This window comes from Vombatus ursinus, unplaced genomic scaffold, assembly GCF_900497805.2.
Source record: "Vombatus ursinus unplaced genomic scaffold, bare-nosed wombat genome assembly UNPS02003292.1, whole genome shotgun sequence".
Taxonomy (NCBI): Eukaryota; Metazoa; Chordata; class Mammalia; order Diprotodontia; family Vombatidae; genus Vombatus; species Vombatus ursinus.
The window spans coordinates 1,832,379-1,842,000 of NW_020943070.1; positions in this window are offsets into that span (position 1 = coordinate 1,832,379).

Below are 9,622 nucleotides of genomic sequence, written 5' to 3' on the forward strand. Positions count from 1 at the left end.
ATCCATCCATCCATCCATCCATCCATCCATCCATCCATCCATCCATCTATCCAACCTATCTTGGTAGGACTCGACTTGATGAATAATGGAAAAGCTGGCCTTGGCTAACCCCCTGAAATATCTGAATTTCAACCATAAGAACAGTATAGATGGAGATCTTCCACAATAGAAGTGGAAGCCTTCTATCTCGACAGGTCCCAAAGTTCAGTATTCTCTCCACTGCGCCATCTCACTGACTAGGAGAGACGGGATGGTGCAGTAGATGGATGGCTGCCCCTGCAATCAAGAAGACCTGGGTTTGAATCCCACCAATTATGTTTAGTACCTGGGAGACAATGGGCAAGGGAGCATGTGTACCCCAGCTTCTTTCCCTGTAAAATCAGGGCAAGAGTACTTGCATTCTTTACCTGCCTCCCAGGGTCATTGTGAGACCCCGGGAGATCACGTGCACACTTGCAACCTCTGTGTGCTCATGTGGCTGGCTCACGGAGGGGTTGAAGTTCCCAGGAGGGCAAAGACCAGCTTAGCCCAGGCTCCTTCTTGCTTTCAGCCAAAGATCAGATCAGAGATTAAGAACTGAGGGACCTTGCAGGCCTGCTCATTGTAGAGAGAAGTCTAGGGACTTGTCCAAGGTCACACAGGGACACAATGCCTCCTTCTTGCAGCCCGACTGGTCAGTCTGGGGCAGAGGGAAGCCTTTAGTATGCCCGGGGCAAGTGAGGGGTGAGGGGAGCGACCTGGCGGTCACTGTACTGGAGGACAGACTGAGTCAGGCTGGCCCATGTCAGCTCTCCCTTTCCTGGACTTGTTCTGCCTTGCTTACCGGAGTCTAGCTGCACTTCTTAGAGATCCCTGCCCCCCATCAGCTGGACCCGATGCCTCTGGGGACCTTGACTCCCTCCCACGCCCCTTGGCTTGTCTATTTCAGCCACTGAGAGTCCCCTCTGACCCCTGCTGGGAAGTGATCCCTTTGACCTGAATTCAGAGTTGTGAGGCACTTGTCCTGCTATGGAGTGACTTTGGGCTAGAAGATGAGGCAGTGAGTCTAGGTGGCCTCTGAGGTGGCTCTAAAATGGCGATTCTGTTGGAAACCAGCACCTCCCTATTCTATTTAACTCACTAACTGTTTCCATGTGCCTGCTGCGTGATGGGTGCTAGGGACAGAAATGCAAACAGGTGCGGCCTCCACAGAGCCTAAAATGAGGGAGCCCAGGGATCGCTAAGCTTTCTTTGAATGCCAACTCCAAATCTACCACTTTTTCTACTCTCCCGCACTGATTTGAGAGGAGCAAGCATTTGGGGAGGGATCTAGCAACCTTATCAGACCAGATCACGAGCAGAAAGAAACCTGAGGGGCCATGGAGCTCAGTTCCCTCTTTTTATCAGGCTTAGGGACATTAATTCACTTGCCCAGGTTGTAAGGGGCAAAGATAGGGTCTGAGCTTGGCCCCCTCTGACTCTAAATCCTGCACCGCTCTCCCTGGGATTTTGCCATCTCATCCTCACTCTGGCCCCTGTCCCCGCTGCCCTCTTTCCACTCCTTGTTCTGAGAAGAGTAATCCAATCCTGACCAACGGGACCTTTGGAAAGGGTGTGGCCATTGGCTGCCCATTGTTCTCTGCCAACCCTGTGATTTTCCAGCCCATAAATCCCTACCTTGTCTGCCACTCTCTCCCATTACAATGGCCTTAGGTACAGGGACTGTCTCACTCTTGAATTTGTACCCCTGGTGCTTAGCACATAGTAGGTGCTTGAAAAGTCACTCATTTATTCATCCATTCATTCATTTACTCATGCATATATACATCCATCCATCACATGACCTCGAAGATGAATCTGCCAACAGAAGGAGGACTTAGATCCATCTTTCTTTACGGTGATATTTGTGCTCCCAGATAAACAGAAATATTTAGAAATGGAAATAGTGATCCCAAAAGGCCAGCGTAGATTCATCAGTGAAATTTAGTCATGCTAAACGAGCCTCACTTCCATTTCTAACAGGGGCATTGGGTCAGGGGCATGCTGTGCCTGGTCCTTTCCTCTGGGGCCAAGCAGAAAAAATGTAATCCCACCTCTTCATGATGGCCTTTCAGAGACTTGGAGGCAGGGGAGTGCCATCAAGACAGTCTACCTCCATTTTAGCAAAGCATTTGACAAATTCATTCAATTCTTGTGGAAGAGGTGGCGAGGTATGGGCATGACTAGGACAGGTGACAGAGTTTGACCTAGGGTAGCAAAATTTAGAAGGTTCTCACATCTTCAATAGTATAGAAACAACTGGGCTTAGCATTGCATTATAAAGAAAAATCCCCTCCAAAGGCCTCATGATGAAAAATGCTATCCATATCCAAAGAAAAAACTATGGAGTTTGAATGCAGATCAAAGCATACTATTTGCTATTTTTTTTTCTTCTGTTGAGCTTTGTTTTCTCTTTCTGGCGGTTCCTCCTATTGGTTCTAATTCTTACTTACAACATCACTAATGTGAAAATATGTTTAATAGAAATGTATATGTATAGCCTATATTAGATTATATGCTGTCTTGGGGAGGGTGGTGGGGAGAAAGGGGGAGAAAAATTTTAAACTCAAAAGCATATGGAAGTGATTGTTGATAAATCAAAATAAATTAATAAAAAAGAAATATATATACAAAAGAAAAATCCCCACCAAGATCAGAAGGTGAGCTCTGGTCTGGTCTCCCCTGCTTCCTACTCTCCCACCCCCACCCCTCAGCAGCAACCTCCTCATTCAGTGACCAAAAGTTGCGCCATTGCTAGTTACAGTCCGGGGCATTAAGCAGACAGTTGTGCAGCTCGATGGATTTGGACAGATTGAGTGGAAGGAGTGCCCCAGGGAAGCTACGCTCAGCCCTGAGCCGCGTACATTTTTATCAGTAACTTGGATAAAAGAATAGATTGTGTGCTTATGACAGTTCCAGGTGGTGCAGTACTGAGGTAGGCTGGGTAATGAATGGTTTGGTTGGCAAAGCCCAGACCCCGAAAGATCTGGAGCAGCTTGAATTTGGGGCTGAATCTAACGAGATGAAATTGAATCAGGATAAATGTCAAGTCTTATACGTAGGTCCAAAAAATCAACTTCATAAGTATGAGATGGGGGAGGGGGGATGTGTTGAGACAGAAAGTCGTCTGAAAGAGATCTGGGGATTTTATTGAACTTGCCCACTCAGCAGGTGTCACAAGTGAGCTATTACGGCCTCAAAAGCAAACGCAGGCTCACGCTGCATTGACGGGCACAGTTTCCAGGACTGCTAAGGAAATGCTAGTCTCGCTTTGCTTGTTCTGCCTTCGTCAGGCCCCTACTGGAGGACTTGTCCGTCTCTGGGTGGCGCATTTTTACGAAGGTCTTTGATCAGCTGGAAAGTGACCCGAGGAGGGAGTGGATGGTGAATGGCCTTGGATGGATGCCCTGGGAGGGTCTGGGGATGTTCAGCAGCATAAGGGAAGACTTTGGTGGGGGGGGATCATCACTGTCTCCAAGTCTCTGAAGGGCTGTCATGAAGAGATGGGATTACACTTTTTTTCTGCTCGGCCCCAGAAAGGTGCAGCAAGTGGCTGGAGTTGTAGTGATTTTAGGCTCAATGTCAGAAAACATGCTGCAATTAGAGCTGTCTCCAAGTAGAAGGAAAGTCATGGGTCATTCTTTTCCTCCCTCCACCCTGCACCCCTACCCCAACCAGGATGGGGGGGGGGGCCTTCAGGCCAAGGCTGGAGGATTGGAGGATGTTGGAACTGATAGATGGGACTCATGTTTGGATACTGGTTGGACTGGTGGCCTCCAAGGTCCTTTCCAGCTTTGAGATTCTGTTATTTTGATACCTTAGTTCTTATGTTAAAAAAAAAAATACAGGCACACTTTAGTAATTTCAGACTTTACCTTCAACAAACCTGCCTCCACTTGGCTATCCCCTCAGGGTCCAAGGGCTGGCTTCTAACATGCATCCAAGTACCTCCCCAAACCCCCATCCATCTCCACTGTCCCCAGACTCATCTGGGCCTACCCTGGAGACAACTGCCTTAGACCCGGGCTCAGCAGCTGCATGCCAGGCGCAAGGAGCGCCCTGGAACACGGGCATAGCTGGGGAAGCAGGGTGCCATGCTTAAGGAGCAGATGCCCAGGGGGAGAGTTGGACCTGTCAAGAAGAGGTACCCGAGTTGGAAAATGGCCAAGAGTAACACTGGTTTATTCCTGGCCTGATGGCAGTTGGCAGCCTGGGAAACCTCCGGCGGATGACAGTGACTCGCTGGGAGTCTGGCACTGACCTCGGTGCAGCCAAAGCTTCTTGGAGGGGCGAGGAGAGGCACCACTTGTGACCCTAAGGCCCTCCCAGCAGCGTGGGCTTGTCTGGGCTCCTGGGCCCCTGCCCCCGTGTTGGCCACTTCCCGATTTGGTTTGGGCATGAGAGACAGCAGGGGAGGAGTGGAAAGAGCCCTGGATTAGGGGTCTGAGGACACAGCCAGGTGACCTTGGGCCAGTCCCTGCCCCTCGCTGAGCCTCACTTAACTCACCTGTAACGTGGGGATAATATCGCCCGCCCTGCCTACCTCAGAGGACCAGCTGAGACAGTGCGTGGGAAAGTGTTGTTTTGTCGGTTGTGAAGCCCTACAAAAGTGTAAGGGATTGCTTTGAGAGTGTGAGGAAGCACCAGGCGGATGAAGGGTAAGGGTCTGCGTGTGCGCTCACAGAGGACTTGGTCCTTTGACCCTCCGGCCTCAGGTTCAGAGACTTGTAGGATTCTGAAGCATGTGTTTCATTTATTTTACAGATAAGGAAACTGAGGCCTGGAGGGTCATAAGTCCAGAGCGAGGAGGGCCCTCAGAGGCTGTCTGGGCTGTCCTGGCCATATCCTCGAGCCTTATCCGTGTTAGTAATCACGTATTAAGAATGTCCTTATATTCTTATAAAGCGTAAGGATATTTTTTTCTTTTTCTTTCTTTTTATCTATTTATTTTTAACATTCATTTAAAAATTTTTCAGGCTCCAAATTCTCTGTCTCTCCAGCCCCTCCCCCACCATTGAGAAGGCAATCAAAATCATAGCAATTCTACAGGCGAAGTCGTGCAAAACATATTTAGGATAAGGATACGTTATGCACATCCTCAGCTCTTATCCGTGTTAATTAAATACCTCAGCCTGTCTCCACCGGAGAAGGTCTAACCACCTGTCTTGCGTTCCCAGAAATCTCAGTTTGGCTTCTGTGTCCTAAAAAGGCTTTCCCCACCACTCCCCTTATCTCGTCTCACTTGGCTATCTCCGAATAAGGTGTGTGTCCCTGCTTGTGTGGCCAGTAGGGAAGGGCCATTTCAGCCGTCCATTGAGAAGGTTCCAGAAGTTATTTCTAGCCCCAGGACAAATAATCCTAAATCAACCCTTAGTTAACAAAACTGGTAGATCATAAGCTGCTTGAGGGCAGGGAATATTTCTTTCTTTGTCTTTAGATGTGGTGTTTCCCTAGCGCAGTTTAGTTAGTTTAGCACACAGTAGGCATTTAATACCTGGCTTGATTGTTAAATTGAATTGGAAAAAAAAAAAAAAAAGGCCAGGAAACAACCAAGACATAGTGTCACCAGCACCTGAGTGTTCTCCCCAAAGGGATGCTGGGAGTGAGAATCCTCCTGGGTTGCCTTGCCTCCAATGGCACCGATGTCCAGAGAGGCCCAGCTCTGTCTCCCTTCAGGATGACCAGGATGTGACACTGTGCTTTTTAACCAGTGTGATGACCAGCAGAGCAAGAATCCTACCATCCAGACGCCAGACTGCTGGATCTGGTGGCAGCATGATTTCCCCAAAGCTCTCTCTGCTTTCTGTCTCCTCCTGTGGTCATTCTCTTGACCGCCATTTTGTGTTCAACTAACTTTGCAGATGTCTAGGGCCATGTTGACCTGTCCCTGAAGCTGGCCCAATCTCCCATCCCCCAATCCCCCAAATTGGATGGCAGCTGAAGAAGTCAGGTAGGCCACTCCTGGCCTTCGGGTAGGACCACACCTGGTCTATTACTTGGTGAGAGCTGAGTTGGTGTTTAGCTTCCCAGAGGTTGTACCATGTTTTTTCTTCTTTGTTTTTGCCAGTAACAAGTCTTTACAAGAATCCTGGGAGAATCTGTGACCTCTTCTCTTGGGGAGCTCCCAGCACGGGAAGTCCCTCAGCCAAGAAGATCGCACACACTGTGACTTAACTCATGGTTCTCAACCTTTGTTTGTGTGTCTTGGACCTCTCTGGCAGGCTGGTGAAGCCCCTGACCCCTTCTCAGAATGTTTTTAAATAACTGAAGGAAATACTCAGTTTCAGTTAAAGGTTAATGAAAATAAAGGTGTCATTTTTTCCCAACCAAGTTCATGGACCCCTGAAATCTGTCCATGGACTGTTTTTAACCCCAGGATAAAAACCCCTGACTTAATAAGAGACAAGTCCTAGGATGTTTCCTGAGGAACAAAGACATTAAGTGACTTGCCCAGGGTCACACAGCTAGTAATTGGCAGAGAGGGATGGGAACCAAGTCTTCCTGACTCCAGGCCCATTGCTGGATCCCCTAGATCAGAGCCTGCAGCCTTGAGGCCACATGTGGCCTTCTAGGTCCTCAAGTGTGGCCCTTTGACTGAACCCAAACTTTACAGAATCACAAACTTCACAGAAAAGTTTGGATTCAGTCAAAGGGCCACACTTGAGGACCTAGAAGGCCACTTGTGGCCTCGAGGCCGCAAGTTCCCCATCCCTGCCCTCGACCACATGTTGTTTCTCTTACCTTTAACCAATGTTTAAAGGGTTGGCATGTGGAACAGGGATTTCTGGGTTTAGTCCCAGAGGAAAGAATCCACATCCTGATTTTGGAGCTGGAAGGGTCCTGAGAGGCCAACTAGTCCAACTCTCATTTTACAGATGAAGAAACTGAGGATCAGAGAGGGGAAGGGACTCACCTAAGGTCACACAGGCAGGAAATGTCAGCAATGGGATTTGAATCCAGGTCCTTGGACTCCGTGTGAGGTGGTGCTCTCTCTGCAGTACTGCTCTGCCCCCAGTCACTTGCCTGCCTCAGACATTTAGTAGCTGTGTGACCCTGGGTAAGGTCTGAGTCGCTGTCTGCCTCAGTTTCCTTACCTGTAAAATGGAGAAAATAATAGCACCCGCCTCCTGAGATTGCTGTGAGGATAAAGTAAGGTAATACGTGTAAAGGGCTTCGCAAACCTGAAAGTGCTGCAGAGAAGCTAGCTAGATATTATTATTATTATTATTGTCACCCAACGTCATACAGGTTGTAACTAGTAGAGCTGGGAGTTGTGTGTGTGTGTGTGGGGGGGGGGTTCAGTACCACGCGGACTAGGAAAGCCAGTTCAGCTCCAAGATTACCTCTAGAAAGACTTCCTGATCTCCCTAGTCAGAAATGATGATGATGATGATGATGATGATGATAACACAACTGGCATGTTTTAAGATTTGCAAAGGAAACCATCCCATTTATATTTATTGTGTATATACTCTGTGTTGCATTATTTATGTATGTGTCCTCCCCTCCCCCACGGGAAAATGTAAGCCCTTTGAGGGCAGGCAGGGACTGTTTCAGGGCAGCTAGGGGTCACAAGTGGATAGAGAGCCGGCATGAGAGTCAGGAGGACCCGAGTTCAAATCCAGCCCCAGATACTTCCCAGTTGTGTGACCCTGGGAAAGTTACTTGTCCCTGTTTGCCTCAGTTTACTCCTCTGTAAAATGAGCTGCAGAAGGAAATGGCAAATCCCTCCAGTATCTTTGCCAAAAAAGAACCCCAAATGGGGTTGGAAAACGACTGAACAAAAGGGGCCACTTCACTTTTCTCACCTTCCCCCTGTGCCTAGCTTAGTGACGGGTATATAGTAAGAACTTAGTAAATGTTCAAGTCCAATTGCCCCAATTGATTTTCCCCTCCTGGGAATTCTCTCTAAGCACTTGTGCTGTTCCATTTTTTAAAAAATGTCCCTGTATATATCACCTGCTAGACTGTAAGCTCCCTGAGGGCAGGAGCCATAGCTGACTTCTTTCTAAAGAGAATTATAAAGTAGGTTGTCCTGTTCCCTTCCAGCTCTTTGAGGATTTGTAAACATTGCCCACTCGCTGCTATTAGGCCCAAGTATGAACTTGTCCTGGTTTCTCTCTTCCTAGAAATAAGGCCTAGACTTGTGATTTCACTGGTATAGAGAACTTCCAGATGAGGAAACTCTCTCCACCAGAGCAAGCTGGCGCCTTTCGCTGAAGCTTGGGGTCCCAGAGGGTTGCCTGGGTGGGCAGTGAGAGGTTCAGCGACTTGCCAGGTTCTCAGGGTCAGTCTAGGTAAGGCAAGGCTCTAACCTAGGGGGTCTTGGCTTCCAAGGGCTTTTCAATCGTGCTTGCTGGCTATTGTGAAAAAGGGCTGAGCCTTGGGCGGACAGTGGCGAGGGCCAAGTACACAAGCGCCAGTGAAGCCTCTACAAGCTGCCAGCAGATCATAAACTGGTCTAACAGGAACTTATCTCTTCTCTGGAAGTTCCTGGCTCCCCAGACACGCAATAGGGCCTTCCACAGAACCCGGATGCTACACGCTGGCGGCTTCTAGATGGGCCTGCTTCGGCTGATAGTGAAAGGGGCCAGATTAACTTGCCCCAGGGCATCTGGGCTTCCTACCAAGGCCTGGCACCGTCTCAGAGGGAGGAGGCTTCCTTTCAGTGACAGATTTCTGTGGAAGAGGCCAGACCTTACCAGCTGTCCAGACTTTCTTAACCTCTCACTTGAGCCCCCGAGCTTGGCGAGACTGTGGTGGGAGGCCAAGGAAGACCTCGGGTGGGGTGATGTCACTAGGCATCTTCAATTCATATAGCCCCAGACAGGAGACTTAAAAACAAAACAGCATTTGAACCAATCCTACCATCATGTTAGTGTCAGAGGAATTCAGGAAGCCCTGAATGTCCAGGGCAGTCCATCTTCCTCTACTGCTGCATGAGCCCCCACCTTGGGTCCCCAAGGCTGGCACCTTTCTGCCCACTCCAGCTTCTGACCAAGGCACATACGGCTGGGTGGCCTGCAGGGTTTCTTGGGTAACAGCTCAGGGAGCCAAGACCCCTGAATCTCCTCATCTCTACCTCAGCCTCTCTCCTGAGCCTCTTCCTCCCATCCCCCCAAGGAGAGAGTGGCCTGCTGAAAACGTATGGTTTGCAAACACCCTGCAACCAAACGTTGCTTTGTGACTTTTATTTACTGTAATGTTTTCTTCCAGTGACTCAGCACAGAAATAGCTCTGAGGCCTCTGCCTTTGCTCCCTTCCCTTCTCTCTCAGCACCCCGTTCTTTTTTCGTGCCCTTCTGCTCCTCACCCAGGCGCTCCCCCTCCCCATCTTTGTCTTCCTCCTTGCACCTTTGGTTCTAATTTCTCATTTCTATGTCTCCCTACTCCTCTTTCTCTTCTCTTTCTCTTCCCCCTTTTCTCTCTTCTCTCTTTTTTTCTCTCTCTCCTCTCTTCCTTACTTTCTCTCTCTCCCTCCCTCTCCCTCTGCCCCCTTTCTTTCTCTCTTTTCTCCTTTCTTTCTCTCTTCTCTCTCCCTCTCCTCCTTTCTCTCTTTCCTCTTTCTCCTTCCCATTTTCTCTCTCTCTTCCCCTTTCTCTCTC